The 27,649-nt window shown below is 40.7% G+C and overlaps 2 long non-coding RNA genes across 3 annotated transcripts in view; one reads left to right on the top strand and one right to left on the bottom strand.

Moving 5' to 3' along the window:
- The window catches only part of LOC137631731 (uncharacterized), a 123,551-nt gene extending 112,118 nt beyond the window's left edge, over positions 1-11,433 (top strand). Inside the window, exon 5 of the long non-coding RNA XR_011041940.1 lies at positions 10,216-11,433. This is a non-coding gene — a long non-coding RNA (uncharacterized lncRNA). The remainder of the gene's footprint in view (positions 1-10,215) is intronic.
- Positions 11,434-12,086: 653 nt separating this feature from the next.
- Positions 12,087-27,086, bottom strand: LOC137631730 (uncharacterized). 2 transcript variants are annotated; one of them, XR_011041939.1, is made up of 4 exons: positions 27,067-27,086; positions 18,871-18,990; positions 16,794-16,900; positions 12,087-12,640 (listed from the first exon to the last, which is right to left on the bottom strand). It is a non-coding gene; the product is annotated as an uncharacterized lncRNA (long non-coding RNA). The 2 variants fall into 2 exon arrangements; XR_011041938.1 differs by having other exon boundaries at positions 26,958-27,086.
- Positions 27,087-27,649: the final 563 nt, after the last annotated feature.

The following is a 27,649-nucleotide window of genomic DNA, read 5'->3' on the forward strand; positions in this document are numbered from 1 at the left end:
AATAAAACTGATTGTTTTTATTTTATTTTTATTTTTTCCTTTTTCTTTTTCATTTTTAGTCATTGTAATAACCAAAAACGAAGAATAACGACAACGTAACCAATAAATAAGGATATAGTCTAAATCGAGCCTTCCTGGGGCGAGTACAAACTAACAGACTAACAGACTAAATCGCAAACGTTTAAATCGCTATTCGGCCAAAACCATTGTTGGCACTATAATATCCAAATGTTTGTATATTTGTAATTTACCTAATGTCTGTTAATGACATAAGGATAGACAACTTAAAGCAATCTGCCGACCTGCGAGGGTCGGGGAAGCAGTGACATGCCCTTAAAATAAATATAAACACCAGCCTTAGCTAAAGGCAAGGCAAATATAAGTGTTAAGTGTATGGGCGACCTCCGGTGAAGCCGGAGCGTAATGAGATGTCCTGAATAATGCCGTCTTGGCCAAAGGCAAGGCAAATATAAGTGTGAAGTGTATGGGCGACCTCCGGTGACGCCGGAGGATAATGAGATACCCTGAATAATTCAATTGTGGCTAATAATTCAATTGTGAAGATATAAAAGCCAAGCCGCAGCTAAAGGCTAAGGCTTAGATCATAGCAAAGCGTATTTACAACCTCCGGTGAGGCCGGAGGGAGAAGAAAGGTCCTGAATAATTATTGTGAATAAAAACACAATTGTAATAACAATGGCTATTGTGGATATGGCCGTGGCCTGAGACCGCAGTAAGGGCCACCGGAGGGTCGTATCTAAACAATATGAAGCCCGTCCCATGTAGTAAACAATATATAAATATAACAATAGAACGAAAGTCATTGAGAATCCCTCAAGCCGGAGTAGAACTCAAGGCGGAGTGGAAAACGTTCATAAACTACTCCCGAGCCGTAACGGGGAGAGGACGAACACGGACCAAAATAACGCTAACAATTGAAAAGTCACGAAAAATAAATAACTCGTAAGTTATCATCCACCCAGAGGGGGAGAGGTGAGGGAGGGAGAACCCGTTGAACGCACAAAACGGAAAACGGGAAATCCGCTCAACCACCAGAGCAAAGAAAGAAAACGAGAGAAAGGGGTAACTCGTGACTGCGAACAGAAAACGGGGACCCCTATCTCTCGCTCTCTTGGACACAAAAACAGGACTAAAAATCACACAACACTATTATAAACGTATAAAATAAAAATGTACATCCATATAACACTACGATCGAAGAATAGCATCTGCTAAAACTTTAAATAAATAGCACAGTCGAGTGACGAACGCCTCGGAGGGGCGGGCACTAAACAAATACAAAGCTAAATCGCTATCTCGTTCGTAGGCTGGACTTACTAGCAAAAAGTACCATGAGCATAAATACACAAAAAAATAAAAATAAAAATAATAACGGTTCTAAAGGCATAAGGCCAGGGACTTATCCAAGAACCTAAGTGACAGAGTACTAAACGGGCAGACAAAGATGAATTCCCAACAAGTGAACAAACAATGGCCGCCATGAAAGGCCAGACGGGAATTATAAAACAGACTATACTGGATATAAAACAAAAGCCCGGTACAATAAAATACTGTCAAAACAAACTATGGTACTTAACATTGGAATGTGTGAAGATGGAGCTTCGGACATGACAAAATAAATCCACGATTGATAAAAAAGACCGAGAGCACCACAAAACAAATCAACACTTAGTATTCCAAAAAGAAGGATGTTGTTCAGATGGCGCTCGCGTCGTGGCGTGGGTGGTGTGGCGCTGGTGGTTGGCAAGGGCCTTTGTATCGGCCCATCCCTTTGACGAAGGAATTAACTAAATGGAAGACAACCTGTGAATAGTGGATTTCACGCGCCTTTGCTTTATACACGACACCCTAAAGGTGCTCGCGCGAGGGTTGTAACCTCAGCATTCCATGCTTTTATCTTTCTCTGGTATAATTGGAAGGTTTTATCAGAAAAGGTATATAAGAAGGACTCTTTTCACCCGGCGCCACAGATCGACCCAGAAAACTACAGCTGTTGGATCCTGGTTCCACCTCTTGTTTAAACCCAGAACGATCTAAAATCAGTGCGATCTTCCCCTGGTCAAAGGGACTGACAGCGGCCAGAAAGAAAGCTATCTCCCAGATGGCAGGTTCCTCAAGTTCCTTATGGGCAGGCTCTTTGTCCAGACTTCTCCCACTTCCTTTCGTTTTAGAAAGGAAGTACTGTATTACAAAGTCACTAGTGAGGCCCTTTGTCCTAATCCTTGACCCTTCAGTAGTCTCTCTTACTTGTGGTCTTTCCAATCAGACTTTCTAGCCTTACCTTCGCTTCCGGCAATTTAGTTCCTCAACATCAAGAATGGCATGAGGTACGCCATGCAGGCTGGTATATGGCTTGACCCATGACTGGGGTCGTTGAGCTACATTTTTAGATCCGAGGATTTATCTAAGGAATCTACAAGGCGGTCCTTGGAATCTTTCCTATTGTCGGGTACCCGCACTCTAGAGTTCCTTTCCCACCAGGTAGTCAGCCTGTGGGCAAATGCAATTCTAAAGAGGAAGGATACCATGATAGAGAGATTCCATAAGCAGGTGCCGAAAGCCGAAATCACTCGCTTACGGAACTTTACACTGGAGGGTACTTATCTCTTTGATCCAGAGGAAGTAGATAAGGCAGCTGATAGGTCGAGAAAATCCTCCAAGGATTCTCTCCTCTTTAGGGCTATGACTTCCAGGCCCTATGGACAGCCTCCGAGGAAGCAGCCCCAACCTGCAATTCCCTCAACATCCAGGTCATCTGGACCCTGTAGCAGTATGTCAAGACATCCCCTTTGCGGCTAGAGACCAGAAAGGTCCCAAACCCTTCAGCGGTAAGAAGAGTGGAAGAGAGGGCAGCCAAGGTGGCTGCTCCCAATAGGGAGGGCAATCCTCTCACCTGTCCACCAGTGGGGGATGCCTGCAATGCCTCTGGCAGAGGTGACAGCTTCATTGGGCAGATCCCTGGACGATCGCTTATCACTATTATCGGCGTAGGGATGTTACGTTCATACAATCTCTCTATCCACTGACTCGGGATCCAATCCCATTGGGCTCCTATACAAAGGATCCGTAAAGAAGCTGGCCCTCCGTCCCAAAGTCCAGACCATGTTGCAGAAGGTCCTCTTTCTTGTGAAAAAGGCATCTGGAGACCAGTCATTGATCTCAGCCCTGAATAAGTTTGTCCTACAAACTCGGTTCAGGATGGAGATGGCAGACTCGGTCATTCAAGCAGTAAGAACAATGGACTTAATGTGCACACTATATCTCTAAAATGCATATTTCCAGATCCCAATCCATCCGTCTTCAAGGAAGTATCTTAAGATTCATACACAAGGATAAGCATTACCAGTTCAAGGTCCTGTACTTCGGCCTCTCGACAGTACCTCTGGTCTTCATGATGGTGTTCGCCCTAGTGTCATCTTGGGCTCACATAAACGGCATTCGTCTCTCAAGGTACCTCGACGACTGGCTGATTCTAACAGACTCTGTGATGACCCTCCTTCAACACAGAGACAGGCTTCTCGAGTTTTGTTAGGATCTGGGGATTGTGATAAATCTCAAGAAGTCATCACTGCTCCCATCTGAGACTGGTTTACCTGGGTATGATTATAGACACCAATCTCCAAAAAGTCCACGTTGGAATCTAGACAAGGCAGACTGGGTTAAATTTTCCGAGCTAAGTGAAATCGAAAGGAGAGCAGAACAGTTAGAAAGTGTTGATGATGCCATAGACCTACTGAATGGAACTCTTCATACAGCAGGAGTCAATTCAATTCCCAAAACAACAGGGTTATTCAAACGACGACCAGTCCCGTGGTGGTCTTCTGAACTAACTGCACTCCACAGAGCCACAAGAAGATCTCTAACACGATTGCGTAGACGCAGAACTGATGAGAATTTAACTATGTACAAGAAATGTAGAGCACAGTTCCATCGTGCCATGAAAGAAGCAAGGCGCCAGTCATGGATGTCTTTTGTTTCCTCCATTAACAGTAGAACACCGCCATCTTCTGTGTGGAGGAAAGTAAAAAAGATAGCTGGCAAATTCACCCCCAACCCACCACCAGTGTTGAAGGTGAATGGCCAGTATGTAACTGAAGCAAATGAAGTTAGCAATGCCCTGGCTAATCATTTTTCAAATGTATCCAGCAAGTGTGAAGGAGCCCCTGGTCACCAGTATAGGAGCACTGAAGAAAAGAAAATTTTAAATTTTGCAACAAGAAGGGAAGAGTCGTATAATTCTCCTTTCACTGAAAGAGAATTTGATTCCGCACTTGCTCATTGCAACGATACAGCCCCTGGACCCGATGGAATTCCATATGCAATGATTAAACATGTACATTTTAATACAAAGCTATTTATTTTAAGCATTATTAATAGAATATGGCATGATCATAGTTACCCAAGTGTTTGGCAACTAGCCATTATTTTAGCCTTTTTAAAACCCGGTAAAGACAAGTTTTTAGCAGCAAACTATCGTCCTATTGCATTGACATCTTGTTTATGTAAAATCATGGAGAAGATGGTCAATGCAAGGCTGATATGGTACCTCGAAAAGAAAGGTATTTTATCACCGATTCAATGTGGATTCCGAAAAATGCACTCAACGACTGATGTGTTGATACGACTTGAGTCTTCTATTTGTGAAGCCTTTGCTTCCAAACAGCACCATGTTACAGTATTTTTTTACCTTGGAAAGGCATATGATACCACATGGAGATATGGTATTCTTAAAACCATTCATGAATTGGGATTGAGAGGAGAGCTGCCACTATTTATTCAGGCATTTCTTTCACGTAGAGTTTTTCAAGTGAGAGTGGGGGAAACTCTATCAGAGAGTAAGTGCCAGGAAGAAGGAGTTCCTCAGGGTAGTGTGCTGAGTGTAACCCTTTTTGCACTAGCAATTAATGGGATATCCTCAGCCATTCCCCAGGATGTTCTCTCAACATTATTTGTGGATGATCTCTCAATATCATTTGCTGGCACTAGAATGGCAATGGTTGAGAGAAAAATCCAACTCTCTATTGATAAAATTATCCAGTGGGCTGACATGAATTGATTTAAGTTCTCGACAAGTAAAACTACCATTGTCCATTTTTGTCGTATCCGGGGAGTACATCCAGACCCGGATATATACATTAAAGGTCAACGGATACCATGTGTACCGGAAACCAAATTTTTAGGTTTGATATTTGACTGTAGACTTACATGGGTTTCTCACCCAAAAGCGCTAAAAGCTAAATGTGTTGAAGCTCTGAATATCTTAAAAGTATTGTCCCATACATCATGGGGGGCAGACCGCAATACTATTTTAAAATTATACAAGGCCTTGATTTTTTCCAAAATTAGTTATGGTTGTGAGGTATATTCTTCAGCCACCCCAAGCCGGTTAAAAATATTAGACTCGATACATCATGCAGGTATTAGATTGTCTACTGGAGCTTTTAAAACCTTGCCTATCCCAAGTCTCCTTGTTGATGCTGGAGAGTTACCTCTAGACCTTTACCGAATATCTTCCATTCTTCGGTATTGGTTTAGATTGCAAAGACTCCCTAACTCTCTAGCCTTTCAGACTGCAAGCCTTGTAAGACACGCATCATACTTTGAGTTGCACCCAAAATCTCCTCAACCTTATGGCTTTCGGGTGAAACGATTATTAAATAGTCGGGATGTAATTAGAAATAAGGTACTTCCATTCAAGGTATCATCAACGCCTCCATGGAAGTTGCCAGAGATATCTTTTTGTAAATATTTTATTGGAGATAAGAAGAATATGTCAGACGTAGAAGCCAGGTGTCTTTTTAATGAACATGTTAAAGAACATGGAGGATCAACTTTTATAGTAATGGTTTTAATTGTAGAGGTGCACTTCCTCTGACCGCTTCCATATTTACTGCCGAACTGTATGGCATATTAACCGCTATTGAGAAAATAGCGTTGGAGAAGGAGGGTAATTTTACAATTTTTAGTGATGCAAAGAGTGTCCTTCAAGCTATGGAAGTTTTTAATTCTAATAACCCTCTAGTTTTAAAGATTTTAGAATGGCTCTTCCTTATTGGACGGAGAGGTATAACAGTTCAATTTTGTTGGGTTCCAGCACATGTAGGTGTGTCCGGGAATGAGAAGGCAGATTCACTGGCTAAGGAGGCTGCATCCGAGTTGCTGCCAAGAAGGTATCCCATTCCCTGTAATGATTTCTTACCTGACATCAAGAAATTGGTTTGCAATAAATGGCAACAGCAATGGGATAGTCAAGATAGCAATAAAATGAGGGAAGTAACAAATGACATATATCCTTGGAGGTATAATATGATGCCCCGAAAATGGGAGACGTCTCTTTGTCGTCTCCGTATTGGTCACACTTGGTTGACACATGAGTTTCTGCTGAAGGGCCAACACCAACCGTATTGTGACAACTGTTTAGTACCTCTAACAGTAAGGCATTTGTTGACCAAATGCCCCAATTATAACAACTTGCAGAATAGATATTTGTTTGAGGCTCGAGGTGAGGGTGGCAGGTTCATCCTTGCCAAGATTCTTGGAAATGATGTGTCCTACCATGCAAGTGGCATTTTTAGATTTATTTCAGAAGCAGGTCTTCTGAAAAATATTTAACTTTTATGACATTCAATTTTTATGATCTTTAATTTTTTATTTTATTTCATTTTTTGTTTTTGTATACATAAATTAAATGTTACCGGCGTCAATGACCTTAGATGTCAGGATGCCTGAAAACTTTATATCATTCATTCATTCTCCAAAAAGTCTTTCCCTCAGACAACAGAGTACATAGGCTGAAGGAAGTGGTAAGTCCCTTTCTCAGAGGGGAGGCTCTCCCAGCCTGACAATGATTGTGCCTTCTAGGCCATCTCACATCCCTGACCCGTCTTGTTCCCGATAGTGGCCTCAGAATACGATGTCTGCAGTGGCAACTTTAAGGACGTATGGAACCAGCACTCCGGCTCCCTGGACACCTTAGTCCCTATGGGACAGGATCAAGTAGCGGATCTGCAGTAGTGGTTGTCCAACAAAAACTTCCTCAAAGGGCTGTATCTTCTCGTCCCTCCTCCTGACTTGATGCCCTACACAGACGCATCAAAAGAAGGGTGGGGGCCCCATTTGCTGCAGCACACCATCTCAGACTTCTACGATGAGTCCGAAAGGTACAGTACTAGCACATAAATCACTTAGAGATGAGAGTAGTCTTCCTTGGTCTCCAGGGTGAGCAACAACACTAGGGTAGTGGCTTACGTAAAGCCCCTACGACATCTTGCAGTAGAGATGCTAAGATGGACAGAAGAACATTTAGTGTCCCTATCAGCTTGCTTCAGTCCAGGCAAGTGGAATGTGCTCGCAGACAACCTGAGCAGAGCGAGTCAAATGGTTGGATCCAAATGGCCTTTGAATCCTCTGATAGCCAACAAAGTCCTGACTTTGTGGGGTTCCCTAACTGTGAACTTATTCGCAGCATCCCTGAGCTTAAGGCTCCTACTATATTATTCCCCAGTCCCAGACCCTCAAGCTTTATGGCAAGATGCATTTCGACCATGTTAGGACAACATAGACGTGTATGTTTCTCCCCCATTTTGTCTGAGAAATGTACCCAACGAGACCAGAGTATCTAACAACTTGCTGATGACTCTCGTAGCACCTCTGTAGCACCATGCAGAATGGTTTCCAGACCTTCGGCAACTATTAGTAGACCTTCCAAGAGAACCCTTTCCATGACAAGATCTACTCAACCACACATGGATATCTTCCACAATGCAGTTCCGTCTTCCGGTTTACGCCTGGAGACTATCCAGCATCCCCTCTCTCATTGAGGCTTTTTGCAATTTGTTGCGAGAAGGATGTCTGGATATCTACAGAAATCTTCGCCCTTGGTTTACCAGGCAAAGTGGCCTGTCTTCTGTGGTTGGTGTCGTGGAAGGAGTATCTCTCCCCTTGATACCACTATTCATTCCAACAATTGCGGAATTTCTTATATACCTATGGGAGGAAAATTTCCTCTCGGTCTTGGTCTTGAAAAGCTATCGTTCGGCCTTAAGCATAGCCTTTAAACTGAAAGGAGTAGACCTTCCCCTCTTCATTAGAGCTTTCTCTCCTCATACGAAGTTATGACATCACTTGCCCCCAGTCGGAGATTAGACTTCCTCATTGGAATGTGGTTCAAGTCTTGCGGCCCTTAAAGGATCCATCCTACGAACCATTACACCATGCAACAGACCTTAACCTCACTTTGAAGATGGCGTTCCTACTCTCTTTAGCCTCATGAAAGAGAGTAAGTGAAGCTCATGGTCTTTCATACGACATCTCCCATTCAAGGGGCCGGGGGTTAAGTGACACTTGGCTTCGTCCCTGAGTTTATTGCAAAGATTCAAAATCCCTGGGGGTACTGGACCCTAGATTTTAAATTAAGATCAATTGTTACTCAGCCCAGTGAGAAGTTTGAGATATTACCTTAAGGGACCGTCCACCAGTGTTTTGACAACAACTTTCAGAAATTGAAAATAGTTTTTATTGTTTCTATGAATGCAGAAACATATTGTACATGTTCTACAAAAGTTTCAGCCAATTGTTTTTACAAATAATGAAGATAAGCAGTCTTTGAATGCTGACGTCATTTTTACTGTGTCGTCTGCATGACTGAGTTTGACAGAATAATCTTAGCGTTTTTATTTTTTTCATCTCTACTATATACAGTCTAGTGATTTTTTGTCACCTATATTTCAAAATCTCTTACGTCTGGCAGAGAAAAAAAAGTAAGCAGACAGCAACAAAAAGAACCAAGAAGAGAGGGAAACATGAATAAGAGTACAAAGCTGGAACATTTATATTGTAAAGTACAGAGTGAAAATTTATAGCAAATCTTTGGAAACTCAAAAACACACTTATTCACACGTGTACATTTTTCTCATTTATTGTTTGTTTTTGAGAGAAAGATATCATTGAAAAGAGGAATAAAAATCCCACAATTTTGTGCACCAGAATTTAGATTTTCCTTTTTCTCATGATTATCCTACATCTAAACTAATTAAATTGAGAAAAAATTCATTTAAAAAAAAAAAGTAAATAAAAAATCTGGCACAAAATTATTCGGTTTATTAAGATGTTTTGATGATATGATTTTCAATACAATTGGTGTCATAGGAGTTGAGAAAAATGTACCTAAAATTTTTATAAAAATCATGATTTTATTATTTTTTTAATAAATCAAAATCTTTTTGACTAAGTGACTTGAACTTTTTATATGAAGGTATTATATATATATGTCTGAAACATATATAGAATTTTTTTTTTTAATCAGTAAAAAAATGCACTGCAGTAAGTAGTCTCCGGCTGGCATCCCTCTGTTGCTAAGAAAACCATCTCTGCCTGAATTTGTAGACTTCAGCTTGATGAAACAGAGCTGATGATGTCAAGGGCATCTGTACGTCCCTGGCTTTCAAACGCAACTACTGTGATGCAGGTATTGCAAGTGGGCATTTGGAAGAGTCTGACAACCTTCACTGTCCACTACCTGCAAGACTTAACCCACAGGAGCCTCGATATGTATTCTGTCGGTCCTCTCATGGCTGCATAACCAGTGTTTCAAGAATACCTCAGGCTCCTTGTTGAACAAGTCGCAGATGGTCGAGGGCATTAGTTACCCGAGTTAGGTCTGGGATGAATGGAATAAGGAAGACACTGCAAGCTGCCCTCGCCTGTCTGCAGGTAAGACTCACTTCCCTTGGGTATTCCTAGTATAGATTTTTATACTTGTACATGTTCCCAATGCTTTGCACAAGGGAAGCATTGGGAAATGTCTATGGGTACAATTAAAAAAGTTATGTCGTTCACCGATCTGCGAGGAGGCCCCCAGCTACCCTCTACCCTCAGATAGGGTTGCCACCTTGCATTAAAAGTCTTAATGGCGCTAACCTTCCAACTTTGCCAAAAGACGACCTCTAAGTAAAGAGCTACAGGTTTGTATTAGTAAGGAAAAATTTTCAAAATATGAAAATACAATAGCCCCAAAGTAATTGAAAAATTATGTATCATACTAGGAATTTAACTAAATGCATTAGACTAAAATTTAACTTGTCAAAATTTTGTAATAGAATTTAGGTAAAAAATTAAAGTCCTTGATAAGAAAATTGTTCCATATCTAATTTCAATTTATTTCAATGTTCATGTAAATAAAATATTATATTGCAGAAGGAAAGTGGATTTGATTTCATGGGTCTCCCCCTCCCTTATACATGAGCCATTTACAAATGTGTCAAATAATGGTGGGGGCCTCATCTCAACCTTCTGGTATCAGGACGGTGGTGTTGATAGAGGACATTCTCCATATCAATTTGCTGGAGTTGATTGATGGCAGGCAGCCTAACACGCACTAAAAATACTTACAAACAAATCGGTATTCGGTTGCCCTGATTGACATGTGTCAACAAGAAAGGTGGCACAATATCTCACTGCTCTGCCATTAGCCATAGAACTCCTCGGTTAACCGGATAGTAGAATGTGTGTGTATATCTTTAAGCATTTGCATAATAACATAGTGAGGAAAGAGAGAGAGACAGACAGAACATAGTTACTGAGTTATTGTATTTATTCATGAAACGTGAATGAATGATGGAAAAAATCCAGTAAGCACTGGTGAGATAGACTTATTTGTGATTCAACTTACATACTGATGAATGTATAAAAAATGCTTAAGTTCAACAACAACTTACAATAATGAATATTTAAACAATTTATATAATATGATTGTATGATTGGGGGGGGGTTAGCCTGCGGTTTGTAGACTCTGTTAGTGGCCTTTCACTATAGCTGACTCTAGTTTGTTTTGGCTGCTGTGTCTGAAGTGCTTCGTCCTGTCGGTATGATCTGACAAATAGTGAATTTCCGTGCCTCTCAAAGCTGTTCGATGCCAACATTGTCGGAGCCAGAGTTGAAAGGGAAGAAGTTGTCAGGATCAAGGAGGTTCTCCCCATAGAGTTTCCCGGCTGGTGTAACACGTTGGATTTTGACACCGTTTTGACCCAGGGAAGTAGACTCAGTGTGCCTGTGTTGTCTGTGCATCGGATCATTAAGGCTGATTTCATGAAATGATGGCTTCTCTAAATGTTGGCCATAGGGTCATAGGCTGTTGTGCTGAGTTGGCATGGCCACAAGTCCAAGATGGAAGTGGGACCCCTGTCGGTCGTCAAGTAATCAGCTGGAGAATTGGCCCGGGCACAAGCGTTCATTGATGTATTGGCCTTACCAGTTACCTCGGGTCACCTTGATGATGGTAGCAGGTACTTGGCCAAATTGTTGCTTGGACTGAGGAACTTGGACAAACCCTCATTCAGTGTGATGGTGGATCTTGCTGGTTTGGTACACATTGTCTGCCTGTACCCATTCACAAGAGTTTTGTTGTTGCTAGGCCATTACAACTTGTCCTTCTTCATGAGCTTCGGGATCATCTTCATTGAATGGTGGGAGAGGCTGTGTGGATTGGGGCTCCACCATGACATTCTCCCACTGTTGGAGAGGGGACCTTTACGTCTGCAGTGGCAGGGATTTGCTTAACACCAGGGTGTTGTCGTTGGAGACCACCCCAATGTGGATAGAATTGCTTATTTCCCGGTATGTAGCTAATGGTGCAGCTAGAACTTAAGATGTGGAACTGACCAGGCATCCGTGGATTTGATGGCGAAGGGTACCATTAGGAGTTTGTAGTTGAAAGGGCGAATGGGTGTGGTTCGTTGATAAACTACATGCTCTAGGATGACACTCAGATTATGGTCTCACGGCCAAGAATGCTTAAGCCAGGGAAAGAATTTTTTGTAGTAATTTAACATGATGAATTCGAAGTAATTTTCGGACTTCCCGTTTTGATAGTTAAAGCCCTAGGTTTCTTCCCGTGACTTGGAAAACAAGTAGATGGCCCAGGACCCCTAGGACCCCAATTGGAGTGATGAAAGCTATCTTAGGAATATTATCAGGATGCACAGGGACCTGGAAGCAAGATTTCCTGAGGTGCAACTTGGAACAGAATAGATGTGTGGAAGCCCCGGTGAAATTCTAAGTTTCTTAACAACGTAAGTGGGGAAGGACAGTGGGCGATGTGCTACTTCACTGGGAACATACGCTTGGCATCTTGTAGTTTCTGTGGTGGAAGACATATTCTGTAGCACGTGGTGATGATGCCATTTACAGCAACCAGGACAGTCATGGCATCTGATGAGAGGTTATGGTCTTCTTTCAAAGGTATGGGTACTGTCGTTGCCGTGGGGCCGAAGTACTCCTGCTATGGACCATGTTACCCCCTCCTTCTAGTTCAGCAGGATACTCCTCTGCCTTCTACGTGACGGTGTTGATAAAGGTGGTGGCAGCATATTTGACAACCTACACCAGCAAGTGAAGTTTCTTGGCCTTATGACCAAGAATGGCGTGCCCAATTCCTCAGTACCCTCCAATGGGGCATCCTTGGGTTGCCCAGCGCCGTTGAGCTGGTCCAGCTGGAAGAGGTTGATCAACAATTGCGCCATGTCCTCTCGGTTGCAAGGTACTGTCAACGTCAGATTCTGCTATCTCTTCTTACACTCCGAAACTCGTGAATGGAGTAGGGGTTCCAAAAGTAAAAGGAGAGCTGAAATGAAAGAGGCATTGTAAAAATTAGAATTTAAATAACTTGTTAAAAAATATTGCAACCAACCTTAACTTAGAAACATCATAGATTTATATATCAGTTTTAAAGCAATCTTGATAATGGGGTCAGTTTCTAGACAATATTTTCTCAAGCCTAGATTTTTAACATTTGTTATATAAAGTAGCCTTTTACATTCAGTTAAATCTGGGCTTTGCATGAAACCACAACTACCAGCAATAACTAATTTCTTTCCTACCTAGTGCACAGACATTAATATCAAATACATTAGGATGTAAGGTCCAAAATGTGTAACAATAGTATCATTATCTCCTGGAACTGAGCAAATAACATTTGACCGAATGTTTCAATTTTTCTAATTAAAATATATCTGGCTGGATGTAAGAATATATTGATATTTAAGATTGTAAAATAAAGTTTCATGTAAACATTAGTACTATGTGTAGTAGTAGTATTTGTACATGTAGCCTAAATCATACTTGGCAAAAATAAAAAGCAATTATCTAGAAAAAAGTGTTTTATATCATTCACTCGGGACATTGCTACTTAATTTTTTGACTGGAAGAATTCTACACAAAGATTTTCTAAAAATTATACCAGACAAAAGTATATTAGGCATAGACGAGAGAGATAAAGCAAGCAGATGTCGTCTCAGAAATAACCATAAACCCCCTTTGAACTTATGTACACTAACTAGTTCTTTATCAAGTGATGTTAACAGAAATTGCTCAGGTTCTCAGTTTGTCCCTAACTTTTCGAAGCAATAGGGTCCCTTTATTCAATAATCAGGATAAGAATGAACTAATTCCTGAAACTTGAAAAATTTCAATTTAAAACACTTTCACCAAATGTCTAAAACACAGCCTACTATCATCCCAACTTCAAATCAGAACAAAATTCAACACATGATAACTCAAGTCTAAGTGTCAAGATCGCAGTGATGCTTTGCAGCATGTCGAGTGTACAAGGAATATAGAATGAGAAATTATGCTTCAACGCAATACGAGTTGAGAGGGGTAAGAATTACTGTAGAACGTCACAATAACAGACTAGTAAGGGGGGGGGGGGGGGAAGAAGTGTCCTTTACCACCCACATTCCATTATATCACAAAAATTTCCCCTAAGGACTAGTTTTTTCAAGACTAATTTTAACATCTCATTTCTGTGCTTTAAAAATACTGGTAAATCATGAAACCATTCGTGTAAGCTATTACAATTTCATTTTACTTAATTTATACTTGGAAATTCAAAATAAACTCTAAACCAATTAATTCTGTGTCGCAACCACGGCGACACCACACATCCCTGTCTCGGCCCCACTCACCGGAAACCAATCGCTCACTTCATTTCCTATCCTAACACATGCTTTACTACCTTTGTAGATGCTTGCAACAACCTTCCACCAACTCCATATAACCACATCACATTCCACATTGCTCCCCTATCAACTCTGTCATATGCTTTCTCCTTAATCCTATTAATCAGTACTCTACCAAACACTTTTCCAACTACACTCAACAAACTAATACCCCTTGAATTACAACACTCATGCACACCCTTATATAGAGGTACAATATATGCACAAACCCAATCTACTGGTACCATTGACAACATAAAACACACATTAAACAATCTCACCAACCATTCAATTACAATCACACCCCCGTCCTTCAACATCTCAGCTCTCACACCATCCATACCAGATGCTTTTCCTACTCTCGTTTCAACTAGTGCTCTCCTCTCTTCCTCTATTGTATTCTCTCTCATTCTCATCTCCCATCACTGGAACCTCAACACCTGCAACAGCAATTATATCTGCCTCCCTCTTATCCTCAACATTCGGTAAACTTTCAAAATATTCCACCCACCTTTTTCCTTGCCTCCTCTCCTTTTAACAACCGTCCATTTCCATCTTTCACTGTCTCTTCAAATCTTGGGCCAGCCTTCCTTACTCTCTTCACTTCTTTCCCAAACAACAACTTATTCTCTTCATATGAATGACCCAATCCCTGACCTCACCTCAGGTCAGCAGCCCTCTCTGCCTCATTTACCTTGCGCTTTACTTCCACATTTTTCTCTATTTTTCATACTTCTCTACACTATTACCCTGCAGCCATTCTTCAAAAGCCCTCTTTTTCTCTTCCACTTATACCTTCACTCCTTCATTCCACTATTCACTGCTCTTCCTCATGCTGCCTCCAACAAACTTCTTGCCACACACATCACTTGCAATCCCAGCAAAATTTTCTTTTACCAACTTCCACTCCTCTAAATTACCACTTTCACTTCCTTCATATGCCATTTTCAACCTTCCTTGATATTTACTTTTTACCATTTTTACACTATTATGATGAGTAATTTAGGAGAACCGACCCATGTTAGCTTTTTAGATAACCTGCAAGAAAGCATATCTATCATTCTAATATGAACCAAAATAGACTAGCGTAATTGATGCTATTCATCAATCTTTATAGAGAATATTTTTTTTTACTATCTGAAATTAATCTTAAAAATTCATTAATTTACAATCTATCTTTCAATCTGCATTTCTTCAATTAAGGCCACTTTCTGATTCTTAGAATTTTTCCCTAAAATACAATTTACAGCATTAACACCCACCGACCTTGAAAATAACAGTAACATTCTCAATTTTGTTATTAACCATAAACCAGCAGTCTTGAAATATGTAGAGATGCCATGATAATTAAATTGTGATACCAAACAGTATTTACAGTATAATATTTTATTAAATCTATGAAACTATAAGAGAATTCTCTATTACCAATAAATTCTATTCTGGCAAGAACTAAGCCATTAAGAAATTCAAAACTGCCATAATTACTTCTTCAACTTCAATAAATGTATTAACTATAAATTTCTACCCTAATGGAAGCTAGTTCATTAGAAACACCATAAAGCTATTTACAATTAATTTGTTTTGCCAAACATTGCTATTCCTATTTAGGTATTGACTTGCTGGTTTTAAGTCACAAAATTATCCCTCGCTGCCACAAGATTAAGTTTATTGTTATTATTATTATTAATTGCTAAGCTACAACCTTATTTGGAAAAACAGGATGCTATAAGCCCAAGGGCTCCAACAGAGAAAATAGCCCAGTGAGGAAAGGAAACAATGAAAAAATAAAATATTTTACGAACGAACATCCAAACAAATATCTTGTATAAACTATTAAAATTTTAACAAAGCAAGAGGAAGAGAGATAAGATAGAATAGTGTACCCGAGTGTACCTTAAAAAGCAAGAGAACTCTAACCCAAGACAGTGGAAGACCATGGTACATGGGCTATGGCAATACCCTAGATAACAATGGTTTAATTTTAGAGTGTCCTCCTCCTAGAAGAGCTGCTCACCATAGCTAAAGTCTCTTCTACCCTTACCAAGAAGAAAGTGGCCATCGAACAATTACAGTGCAGAAACCCCTTGGGTGACAAAAATTTGTTTAGCATTGTCAGGTGTATTGGGAAAGAGGAGAATATATAAATAAGAGGCCAGACTATTCGGGGTGTGTGGGGGAGGATGAACCGTATCCAGAGAAGGATCCAATGTAGTACTGTCTGGCAAGTCAAAAAAAACCCTAACTCTCTAGCAGTATATATTGATGTATAACATCAAAAAATCCAGATATGTAACTAATGCAAAGTACAGTAACTTAATTTAACAAATTTTTGAGTGATCACTTAATAATTTCCTATCGCCCAAAAATGTGGACGAAACTAGGAACTGAACTATGGATATGAGCCACCTGATGCCTTTGTTCAGCAAATTTCTTTATTTACCCAACTAAACTAGACTTCCTAATATCTCCCGTCATGGTGATGCATGCACTGAACGACCCGATACTTTAGAATTTTACCTAGAATCCCCGAACTCTACTGAATCCAAGTTATTTGGCACTCATGACAAAGATTATTTGCACTAGATTAGAAGAAGCACCATGCTAAATTTGAAAATGTGATGAGAGAAGTATTTTACCTATTTGTAGCAGTGTTAACTAATTTGTATCCCTTTCTAAAACTGGGCTCACTTTTAAATTGTCCTCATGGTTAACCTACAATAAAAACTTGAATATACATCTAAACTACAGTCTGGCAAAATTTGCCATTATAAAAATTACCTCATTTCTTGATGCGAAAGCTTTTTTTCCTTTTACATGTGATATGGCTAAAATGTGTAAGCAGTTTCTCAGTGGCTGAAGCATGCTTGTAATCTGCAGACTATTTCCTGAAGAGATGAGAAAAAAGTTGATTATGCCATTTTACACAGATCTACAGGATACTACAAGGGATTAGAATAAATAATTCTCTATAACCAAGACAAACATCATAACTGTCTGTTGTGTTAAATATCGAGCTTTAATTTTAAAATAAATCACTATTACAATTTTTTCAATTTTTATTAATTTTACTACCTGGGCCTGGATATAAACAAAGCAAGATCATTTCAAAATTGTTATTTGGGGGAAACTTTTTTTTTAAGTTCTCTAGCTTACTTCACAGTATAGTACCCATCAAACCGGAATTTTTACATTACAAAATAGAATATACTATACACAATTCTCAAAGAGATGAAAAATCAAACTATTCAAAACTTTTATATTTCATTGAACTAAAATGTTCTATATAATGTTTATGGATAAAAAATGCCGTCCTCCCTTGGTTACCATTGCTGTTACAATTATTAATTACTTTATCAACATTTTTAAAAGAATATTTAACCAGGTTGTTGCAAGCAGTGAAAAGTTTCTACAAAGGTAGTAAAGAATGTGTTAGAAAAGGAAATGAAGTGAGCGATTGGTTTCCGGTGAGAGTGGGGCTGAGACAGGGATGTGTGATGTCACCGTGGTTGTTTAACTTTTATGTTGATGGAGTGGTGAGAGGTGAATCCTCGAGTGCTTGGACGAGGATTAAAACTGGTCGGCGAGAATGATCATGAATGGGAGGTAAATCAGTTGTTGTTTGCGGATGATACTGTACTGGTTGCAGACACAGAAGAGAAGCTTGACCGACTAGTGACTGAATTTGGAAGGGTGTGTGAGAGAAGGAAGTTGAGAGTTAATGTGGGTAAGAGTAAGGTTATGAGATGTACGATTAGGGAAGGTGGTGCAAGGTTGAATGTCATGTTGAATGGAGAGTTACTTGAGGAGGTGGATCAGTTTAAGTACTTGGGGTCTGTTGTTGCAGCAAATGGTGGAGTGGAAGCAGATGTACGTCAGAGAGTGAATGAAGGTTGCAAAGTGTTGGGGGCAGTTAAGGGAGTAGTAAAAAATAGAGGGTTGGGCATGAATGTAAAGAGTTCTATATGAGAAAGTGATTGTACCAACTGTGATGTATGGATCGAAGTTGTGGGGAATGAAAGTGATGGAGAGACAGAAATTGAATGTGTTTGAGATGAAGTGTCTAAGGAGTATGACTGGTGTATCTCGAGTAGATAGGGTTAGGAACGAAGTGGTGAGGTTGAGAACGGGCGTAAGAAATGAGTTAGCGGCTAGAGTGGATATGAATGTGTTGAGGTGGTTTGGCCATGTTGAGAGAATGGAAAATGGCTGTCTGCTAAAGAAGGTGATGAATGCAAGAGTTGATGGGAGAAGTACAAGAGGAAGGCCAAGGTTTGGGTGGATGGATGGTGTGAAGAAAGCTCTGGGTGATAGGAGGACAGATGTGAGAGAGGCAAGAGAGCGTGCTAGAAATAGGAATGAATGGCGAGCGATTGTGACGCAGTTCCAGTAGGCCCTGCTGCTTCCTCCGGTGCCTTAGATGACCGCGGAGATAGCACCAGTAGGGGATTCAGCATTATGAAGCTTCATCTGTGGTGGATAATGTGGGAGGTTGGGCTGTGGCACCCTAGCAGTACCAGCTGAACTCGGCTGAGTCCCTGGTTAGGCTGGAGGAACGTAGAGAGTAGAGGTCCTCTTTTTTGTTTGTTTCATTGTTGATGTCGGCTACCCCCCAAAATTGGGGGAAGTGCCTTTGGTATATATATGATTTAACTAGCAGTAGTAGATACTGAAACTTTAAAATTTACTTCTCTTTAATGTACAGTACTAAATTTTGTTCTAAAATAGTGTTATTTTAAATTTTCCCAAAGTCTATAAAAATAATGAACCTGTACTTTTGACCCCATTTCAAAAAGTATAGTTACATTCCAAATAAAATTGTTCTTGAGATGGGGCTTATTTCATGTTAATTACTTACCTAATTCTGCAATAGTATTCAAAATAGATTTCCTTAAAAATTTGCATCTCGAGCTCTTTTTTTTATATTCTTGATTCACATAGAACTTCAAGATGTAACGTCACAAAGGCAGTTTATTCCCTGAAATGAAAAAAAAAAATAATTGAAAAATTATCTAATATAAAATTCTTATATTCAATATATTAGCATAATGAAAATTGGTTAACCCAGACCTCAATTATCTATTTATTCACATGGACACTGGATAGACAAGGCAGGTTTCTTACCCTATGTTGTCTAGTATTTCATGGAAAACGGTGATATTTCTATCAATTATGGTTACACAGTTGAGATTGCATAATCCTCAACGGATTTTTTTCCTCTTTGTTCACTGAATTCTAGACTTTTGTAACAAGAACACAAATTCCTGACGATGACACCTGCTGAAAACATACTTAGCAATGTAAGCTTACAATATTTTGTAGTAAGCAAGATTGGGATGTGAAATTTAAAGGGATTTTGACGAAGGAAAAATCTATTTCTGGGGAGAGACCTGTGACGCCCGGTGAAAAAGTCCTTCTTTGTACTTTTTCTGATACAAATCTTCCAAATATACCAGAGAAAATTAAAAGCATGGAATGCAGAGGTTACAACCCTCGCGCGAGCACCTTGTTGGTGTCGTATATCTAACAAGGGCGTTTGTAAAACACTATTCACAGGCTGTCTTCCATTTAGATAATCCCTTCATCAAAGGGGGAGGGCCGTGACAGGCCCTAGAGAATACAGTTGGGTTACCCTACCGACACCCACCACTCGCGCTCACCAGGTCATCCTTCTGCAAGAACATATGGCTTGGCAAGGAAAGGGTGGGTCCGTACAAAAATAACCGGGAAGGGTTTCACCGGGCGTCACAGGTCTCTCTCTCCAGAAATAGATTTTTCCTTCGTCAAAATCCCTTTTCTGGGTCGACCTGTGACGGCTGGTGAAAATGTACCAGAGAATGCCTTCCAAGCCCAATAAATTAATAACATAATGAGGAGAATACAATCACCATGTACGACAATAATATGATATAATAATGTACAGTAAGTAATCGTCCAATTACCAACCAGCCAAATGACATCAGGAACGTAAGGTTAAATAATTATGACGACAAGGAACCAACCGAGTGTCGAATCGCAAAAGGCATCAAACCTTACATGTCTAAGTATATCTAAACATTAAAGGAACGGTAACTACAATAACAGTTAAACCATAGGAATAAAACATGGCAAATATCATAGGGCTAACGAACTACCCAGGAGAGCGGCGACGTGGTGTGAGTGGCGGGTAGGAGGGAGAAGAGAAGAGATGGAAGAAAGGAAGAAGAAGAGATTAATGGGGAGGGATAAGGCTCCCCGCTGCCATCGTCGGGTATTTAAAGGCCTGTAAGATCTTTAGATATTGGCGTTTGACAACCATAGGGGATTTCCAACCCGTATATTTTTTAAAATCATCAAAGTCCCTGTTCTGGAAGTCATTGTTGGAGGTATCTACTGTCCGTATATCATGAGCCTGGGGAAATGATTCCGGATTAGTATGTTTAATGAAGTAGAGGGTTTGTTGCCTGATACCATGAATGGAAATAGTACCTCCTTGTTCCCTGATAACCAAGGGTCCAGACGAGCGGGCGGCAGTTCTAGCTAAAAAGGGCCTTGAGAGTAGTGACTGTACACGGAGAAAAAATCCTGGGGATGAAGAATAACCTTCTGAGGGGGGCACCTATTTTACAGATAATTTTTTAGCTAGGAAAGCTTTGTCTGGAAAAGGAGTACTTCGGCTGAAGGGAGGAAATCTATGTTTTCCGGGTTTCGTGAGAGAGCTGCTAGTTCTGATGTTCCATCACCTGAGGCCATAGCCGTTAGAAATAAAGTCTTCCTAAGAAGAGTGATATAAGAGCAGGATTCATTGTCCGTGTCCATCGCAAGTTTGAGAACACCGTTCAGAGACCAAGAGTCCTTTTGTGGCCGAACCGAAGGTCGAAGCCTAGCACATGTTTTTGGAATTGATGAGAAATAGGCATCAGCTAGGTTAATGTTGAACCCAACAAGGAAGATCTTCTTCAAAGCTGACTTGATGGTGGTTAAAGTGCTAACTGTTAGGCCTTTGTCAAATAGGAACCTCAAGAAAGAGATGGCTAAATGCGGGGACATACGAGTATGGTCTGAACTCTTAGGGGATCTGCTAGTTGTTAACGGCCGAATCATATTGGCTAATTGTCGAGTCCCTTTTGTCCAATTCGATGAAGAGATCATTTTCTGGTTCAATGTTCGCGTCTCTACGAGCTGCCAACTTCCTGTAGTCCACAAAGTTAAGAGTTTTGGCTATCCTTGAGTAATCTGACAGCGAGTTTGGATTACTCGGGTCAGTTTGAGGAACGGGATCCGGATGGGATGGAGTCTCAACTCGAGGAGGAGAAGAAACCAACTGTTCTTGGCCAGTGAGGTGGTACTAAAGCCACTGCGCCCCGGAAGGAGCGTAGTTTGTGTAAAAGTTTTTAGAAGATTCACTGGGGGAGATAGGGAAATCATCTTCTAATGGTTCCAATCCCGGGGTAATGCGTCCATGGCATAAGTCCGAGGGTCCAGGGTTGGGGTCACATAACAAGGAAGTTTGTGAATCATTTGAGTTGCGAATAGATCTACCTGGAGGCCTGGAACGAGCCTGAGTATCCACCGGAATGAAATTATGTCTAGAGACCATTCTGACTCCAGTGGTTTCGTCCTGGATAGTGAGTCCTCTCTCACATTCTGGCCTCCCGCTAGGTGAGGTGCTGACAGGAACCAGTTCTTTTCTGTTGCCCAGGCGAAGATAGTGACCAGGATCTGATTCAGGTTGGGTGACTTGGATCCTCCCCTGTTGACGTAGTGTACTGCGTCTGTACTGTCTGACACTACTCTGATGTGGGTCGACCTCGGAGGAGTCTCTCTCTTCAGGGTCAAGAACACTGCCATGGCTTCGAGAACATTGATATGGGACTGTTTCATGGCGAGTGACCAAGAACCTGAAACATCTGATGTTCGGAGTAATCCCCCCATCCACTTAGAGACGCGGCTCTATGGAATGTCACTTGTGGAGGTGGGAATTGTAGAGGAACCGATTTAGAGGTTCTTCAGTTCGGACCATGGGCGTAGTCTCATTTTCAAGACAAGAGGGGATCTTCGGGACCTTGTCTCTTATAGGTACTGTAGCTCTCTTTCTCCAAACTCAATTGATGTCTTTGAGTTTGGCTTTTATTAGGAGATCTGTTACTTTAGTGAATTGGAAAAGGCCGAGGATACTTTCTAAGGCTCTTTGGACACCTGTTTGTGTTTGAGAAAATTCTTGATCTTGGAAACTATTCCTCTTACCTTTTGGGAGGGAGAGACAACGTGTGCTTCGAAAGGTCCCACTGAATGGCTAACCATTCTAAGTGGCCTGATGGTCGCAGGCGAGACTTTTGGAGATTGACCCGAAATCACAGGTTGTCAAGAAATCAAAGTAATTCCTTTGTAGCTCTGTTGCCTTCTATGGCCGGCCGGGCCCAAATGAGCCAACCGGCCAGATAAGCAATGATCTGTATCTCTTGGTTCCTGAGTTGTTCTAACACTGTCTCTCCCAGTTTCGTGAATATCCTGGGATCAATGTTGAGGCCGAAGGGCATGTCTTGAACGCAAAGGCTTTCCTGCTTAGGCGGAGACCCAGATAAGAAGAGAAGTTTCGAGCTATAGGCGCAAGATAATAGTCGTCGGTAAGATCGACAGAGGTAGTGACGGTCCCACGGGGAAGTAAGGTCCGTACCTGAGAGATAGTCAACATCCGGAACTAGTCAACATCCGGAACTTGTCGCAGAGAATCTGACAAGCCTTTCTTCGGAATTGTGAACAGGTGGCTTTGGAACTTCAGTGATCGATCCCGTTTGATTGCTTTCTTCTTGAGTAACCCTGTGGTGTACTCTTTCAGGATGGGAGTGGATTTCTGGGAGAAGGTCACTAGTGGAGGAGGAGGACCTTGTGGCCATTTTCACCTCAAACCTTTAGAGATTAAGCTATGAGCCCACAGACCGAAGGTCCAATGGTCTCGAAAGTGGTAAAGTCTCCCCCCTACCGGGACCACCGCGTTGTGAGGGAGTGAATCTAGGTCCTTTCCTTCTCCGAGCCCCCTTTTTCCTAGGTCCGCCTCGATGGCGGAACTGTCTTCTACTCCTGTAGCTTCCTCTCTGGTGTCCACGAAAGGAGCCTGAGGGTTCGGATCTAGGGCTGTATGCAGGCAAAACATCCCAACGGGGTTGGGCTGTGTACCTGGGGAATCAGTGAGGTAGACTACCTGATGAGGGGGATTCGGATGCATAGACGTCGAATCAGAGGAAGGCTGTGATGACTAGTGGGTAACCGACTATCTATTCCTGTCTGATAGAGGCCTCAGACAGAACGTATTTCCCACAACTAACCCGATCAGACCATCAAACGTGTAGGTCGAATTGGAAGGGCAGATCTTGGAATTATCGTACCCCCCAGACTGACAACATCCTGGTCCAGACAGATCGGGCCTGCCCTTTAGGAAATAATACCGTTACCTTCGGTACCTTGTCTAACCTAACTAAGGCAATCTCTTTCAATCGAACGAATCCGTTTAATGGGAATTCTAGTACCTGGGAGTAAAATCTAGGTCCCCCAGAGGGAGGACGTCTATGCCATCCAGATTTAGGGTACCATCTATATATGGAACATGTAAGGCAAATCTCTATGCGTTGTTTTTATCGAAGGAGGTTACTTCGATACGCCTGGGGCTGTAGGGGGAGACATCCGAGTTCCTGAACGGATCCGACTCACCACCATACCTCTGAGCTCTGTCATAGCCCCTTGGTTTTCCCTAGAATGTGTTGCTTTTAGCAGTCACGGTTTATGCAAGGTAACATGAACATCAGGATCCTTTAAGGGTCCTAGGTCAGTGACGTAGGTAATTGCAAAGCTGAAGGCTCAAAACTCATCCCCACCTACCTGCCCGTCCTTGGGGTCGTCGTCCAACCTTAGAGAGGACACTCCGAGGAGATAGGGACCTCTAGATGGAGCATTCCTTCCCAACCTTGATACCCAAGGGCGGAGAGCCTCTCTTGCAGGCCAGAGAGATTCATCATCATCCTGACGGGAACCATGTAGGCGAACCTTCTGTAACAGAAAGGGGACATAAGTCTGGATGTTCCTTGAACTTTGGTTAGTGATCCTATTCACAGGCTGGGATCAGCTGTATAACTCATAAAAAGCAATTTTAAAGAAAAGTCATTTAATGTACTATCTTCTGGGGTATAGTGCGACACTTGTATTCATGAAATGTGACACTGTTGGCGCATTCGCCATAGGTTGGCCACCCGACTCAAGACGTTCAGAACCGCGTCTAACATTATCTTACCGATGAGGTTTATAGTTACATGTTATGTGGTTACTGGATATTGGTATTCTATTGATTCATCTGTTCACTGACCAGAGTCTCTAACATTATCTTACCGATGAGGTTTATAGTTACATGGTTACTGGATATTAGTATTCTATTGATTCATCTGTTCACTGACCAGAGTCTCAAGGAACAGTAGATAGCCTCTCATGGCATGGTTGGATATTTATCCATATTTAGACAGTTAGAATTGAATATGCATAAATATAGGCATAATTAATTTATTTCTATTTGAACACGATGTTGTATGGATATTTATCCATATTTATACATAGTTAGAATTAAATACATGCATAAATATAGGCATACTGTAGTTATGTTCATATATTTTTATTAGGACTTTCAAGAATAGCTAATGAATATTACCAACGCAAATTCAAAGTGTCATTAAAGTAAGTACAGTTTACTTTGTTTTCATGTTAAATCCTTTCCTTTACAGCTAAAACAAAAGATTGGCCACCCGTGGTCTGAGTGATCTCTGTTTGTACCGGAGATCCGGTAACAAAGGTCCGTCATAGTGACAACGTGAACACCAGAGTTAATCTAATATTAACCTCAATGCTGATCGCCTGTACGATATCCGGTTAAGCCGCAGATTCGATGAAAAGGATCGTAATAACGATATTGTGATTATTCATGAAAAGGGTTCATACCCTTCTGATCGTCTGATTGATCTCTGTTTGTACCGGAGAACCAATGACAAATGTCCGTCATCGTGAAATCGTGATCCTCTGCGGTACGACAACATTCCCCAATACTGAATGTCTGTGTTATCTCCAGTGAAGCCGGAGATTCGATGAAAAAGGGACCGTAATAATGAAACTGTGAAATCTTCATCGGTATCACATTGTTAACTCCGGTTCTAGACGTCTGCTTGATCTCTGTTTGTACCGGAGATCCGGTAGCAAAGGCCCGTCATCGTGATATCGTGACCGTCACCGGTTCGATAACATTAACCTCAATGAATGTTTGTGTTATCTCCAGCGAAGCCGGAGATTCGATGAAAAAAGGGGCCGTAAAGGTGTAATTGTGATCAAACATGACAAAGGTTCGTGTGCAAAAGGCCTCAGCCGGAGTCTGAGTGCTGGATTTCACCGTTGCACTCCAAATATCTGACTAATTCTCACCCAATGAGTATCCATTATAGCGGAGCATAACTCAAGGCGGAGCTAAGGGTGTCGGTATAAAACGACCCCAATTAATGACTCATACACTAACGTACCTATTAATAGTGTTAGCTATATTAACAGTAACCACATCAATAAAACGTGTATAACATTAAACGTACTATCATCTACTCTGATAATAAGAGGAGGCCTGAATAACTCGTGATCATATAAAAACGGAGAACGAGAAATTCACCTCTCTTACTCGAGCTAATAAAGAAAACGAGAGAAGGGATAACTCATATCTGTAGAACAGGAAACGAGCACTCTATGCTCTCGCTCTCAAGGTTACATAATAAAAAAACTAACATCACACAATAAAACAAGAAAATTAATAAAATTGATTGCTTTTTTCTTAGTAATTGTAATAACCAAGAACGAAGAATAACGACAACGTAACAAATAAACAAGGATATAGTCTAAATCGAGCCTTCCTGAGGCGAGTACAAACTAAGACTAAATCGCTAAACTTCGCTATTCTTCGTAGGTCCAAATTGGACTTGCAAGCAAATAAATAACATAGTAAAAACTAATAACAATTAATGATAACACAAAAGGCCATAAAACGTAAGTGATATAACCTAGATGACAGAGTACCAGATGGGCAAAAATAACTAGAAAATTTACCGAAGCGAACATAACCCAAATGTGGTCACCCCAATATGTTGGCCATGGAGGTTTGTCTGCCTTAACTATGTCCAAATCTCTTGTGCACAGCATCTATTATGCGAGATTTACAGTGGAAATTTTAAGTTTTCTTAGGTTACGTATTAGCTCTCTAGCTCTTGTCTATAGAGATTCACTTTCATAGCGAGGGTCTTTAAATTTAACTAATCAATTTCTTAGTATGGCATAAATTAAATTTTTTAGCCAAGAGTGACCATCAATTTGACAGGGTTTTACACCTTTGGAATTTTTTGTTTGGTAGATGTTTGTCTTTAATGGCTGTAGCTTCCCTAATGAGTCTGTAAGGAAAATAATCATAAACAAAGTAAAAATTGACAACTTTGAATGTCAATTGTAAGGGCTCTGTTTTGTATAGAAAATCCAACATATTTTAAAATAAATATTCACCGAACGTTAATTATGAAAAATAAACACCTGAATGTCAATTGTGGGGCCTCAGTTTTTTTTATAGTACAGTAAATGAAACAATCTAAAGACTTTTTGTCCTGCCAATTTTGTGAAAAAAGAAAACTTCAATCTATAAGAGAAAAAAAGTGGCTATAGCAAGAATTTTCCAATAACTTATTAATTAATGAGAACCAAAACAAGAGCAACAACAATACATTTTTCTCCATAAGACAATTGGCTGTTAATGCCAACAAATCAGTTGCTATTCCGTACACAATCACTTAAAAGTAAGGATTACAGTACCGTTTTCCACTTTTAATAAAATCTAGATGCATAAACCAACTCTAACCAAGTAAATCGGTTTAGTCACAAGAATAAAAGTGTCTATAACCTACATACCTCTTCACCTTTGACTACATCAAGGAAATGAGTGTCACCGGGCGTCACAGGTCTCTACCCAGAAATAGATTTTTCCTTCGTCAAAATCCATTAATTATACAACACTCACTTCTTTATTGGTCGTTCAGAAATACGGTATCCGGTCATTTCGCCCACATGCCATTTCGCCACACTGTGGAGTCATTTCGCCCACAGGTCATTTCGCCCACACCATGGAGTCATTTCGCCCACACTGTTAAGTCATTTCGCCCACAAGTACGATAATAGCTCTAGTATGTCACTTTAGGTAAACGCAACTAGTTGGCAGGGAGGAAGAAGAGAGGGGGGTGAGAGGGAGGGAGGTAGGAGGTGGAAGATAAGGAATAGAGTGTGTGTGCGTGTGCATTATAATGATAATAATGATAATGGTGATAATGATAATAATAACAACAACAACAACTGCGTGTGCATTATAATAATAATAATGATAATAATAATAATGATAATAATAATAACAACAACAACAACAACAACAACAACAACAACAACAACAACAACAACAACAACAACAACAACAATAATAATAATAATAATAATAATAATAATAATAATAAATGTTTTTTTAGTAAGGCAGTCAGAGTGAAAATATACATTTGGGGGAATAGGCCTATTTAAAGTTTACTGAATCTAAACTACAACTGGCTCTTAACAAG

Source organism: Palaemon carinicauda, chromosome 40 (genome assembly GCF_036898095.1).
Source record: "Palaemon carinicauda isolate YSFRI2023 chromosome 40, ASM3689809v2, whole genome shotgun sequence".
NCBI lineage: Eukaryota > Metazoa > Arthropoda > Malacostraca > Decapoda > Palaemonidae > Palaemon > Palaemon carinicauda.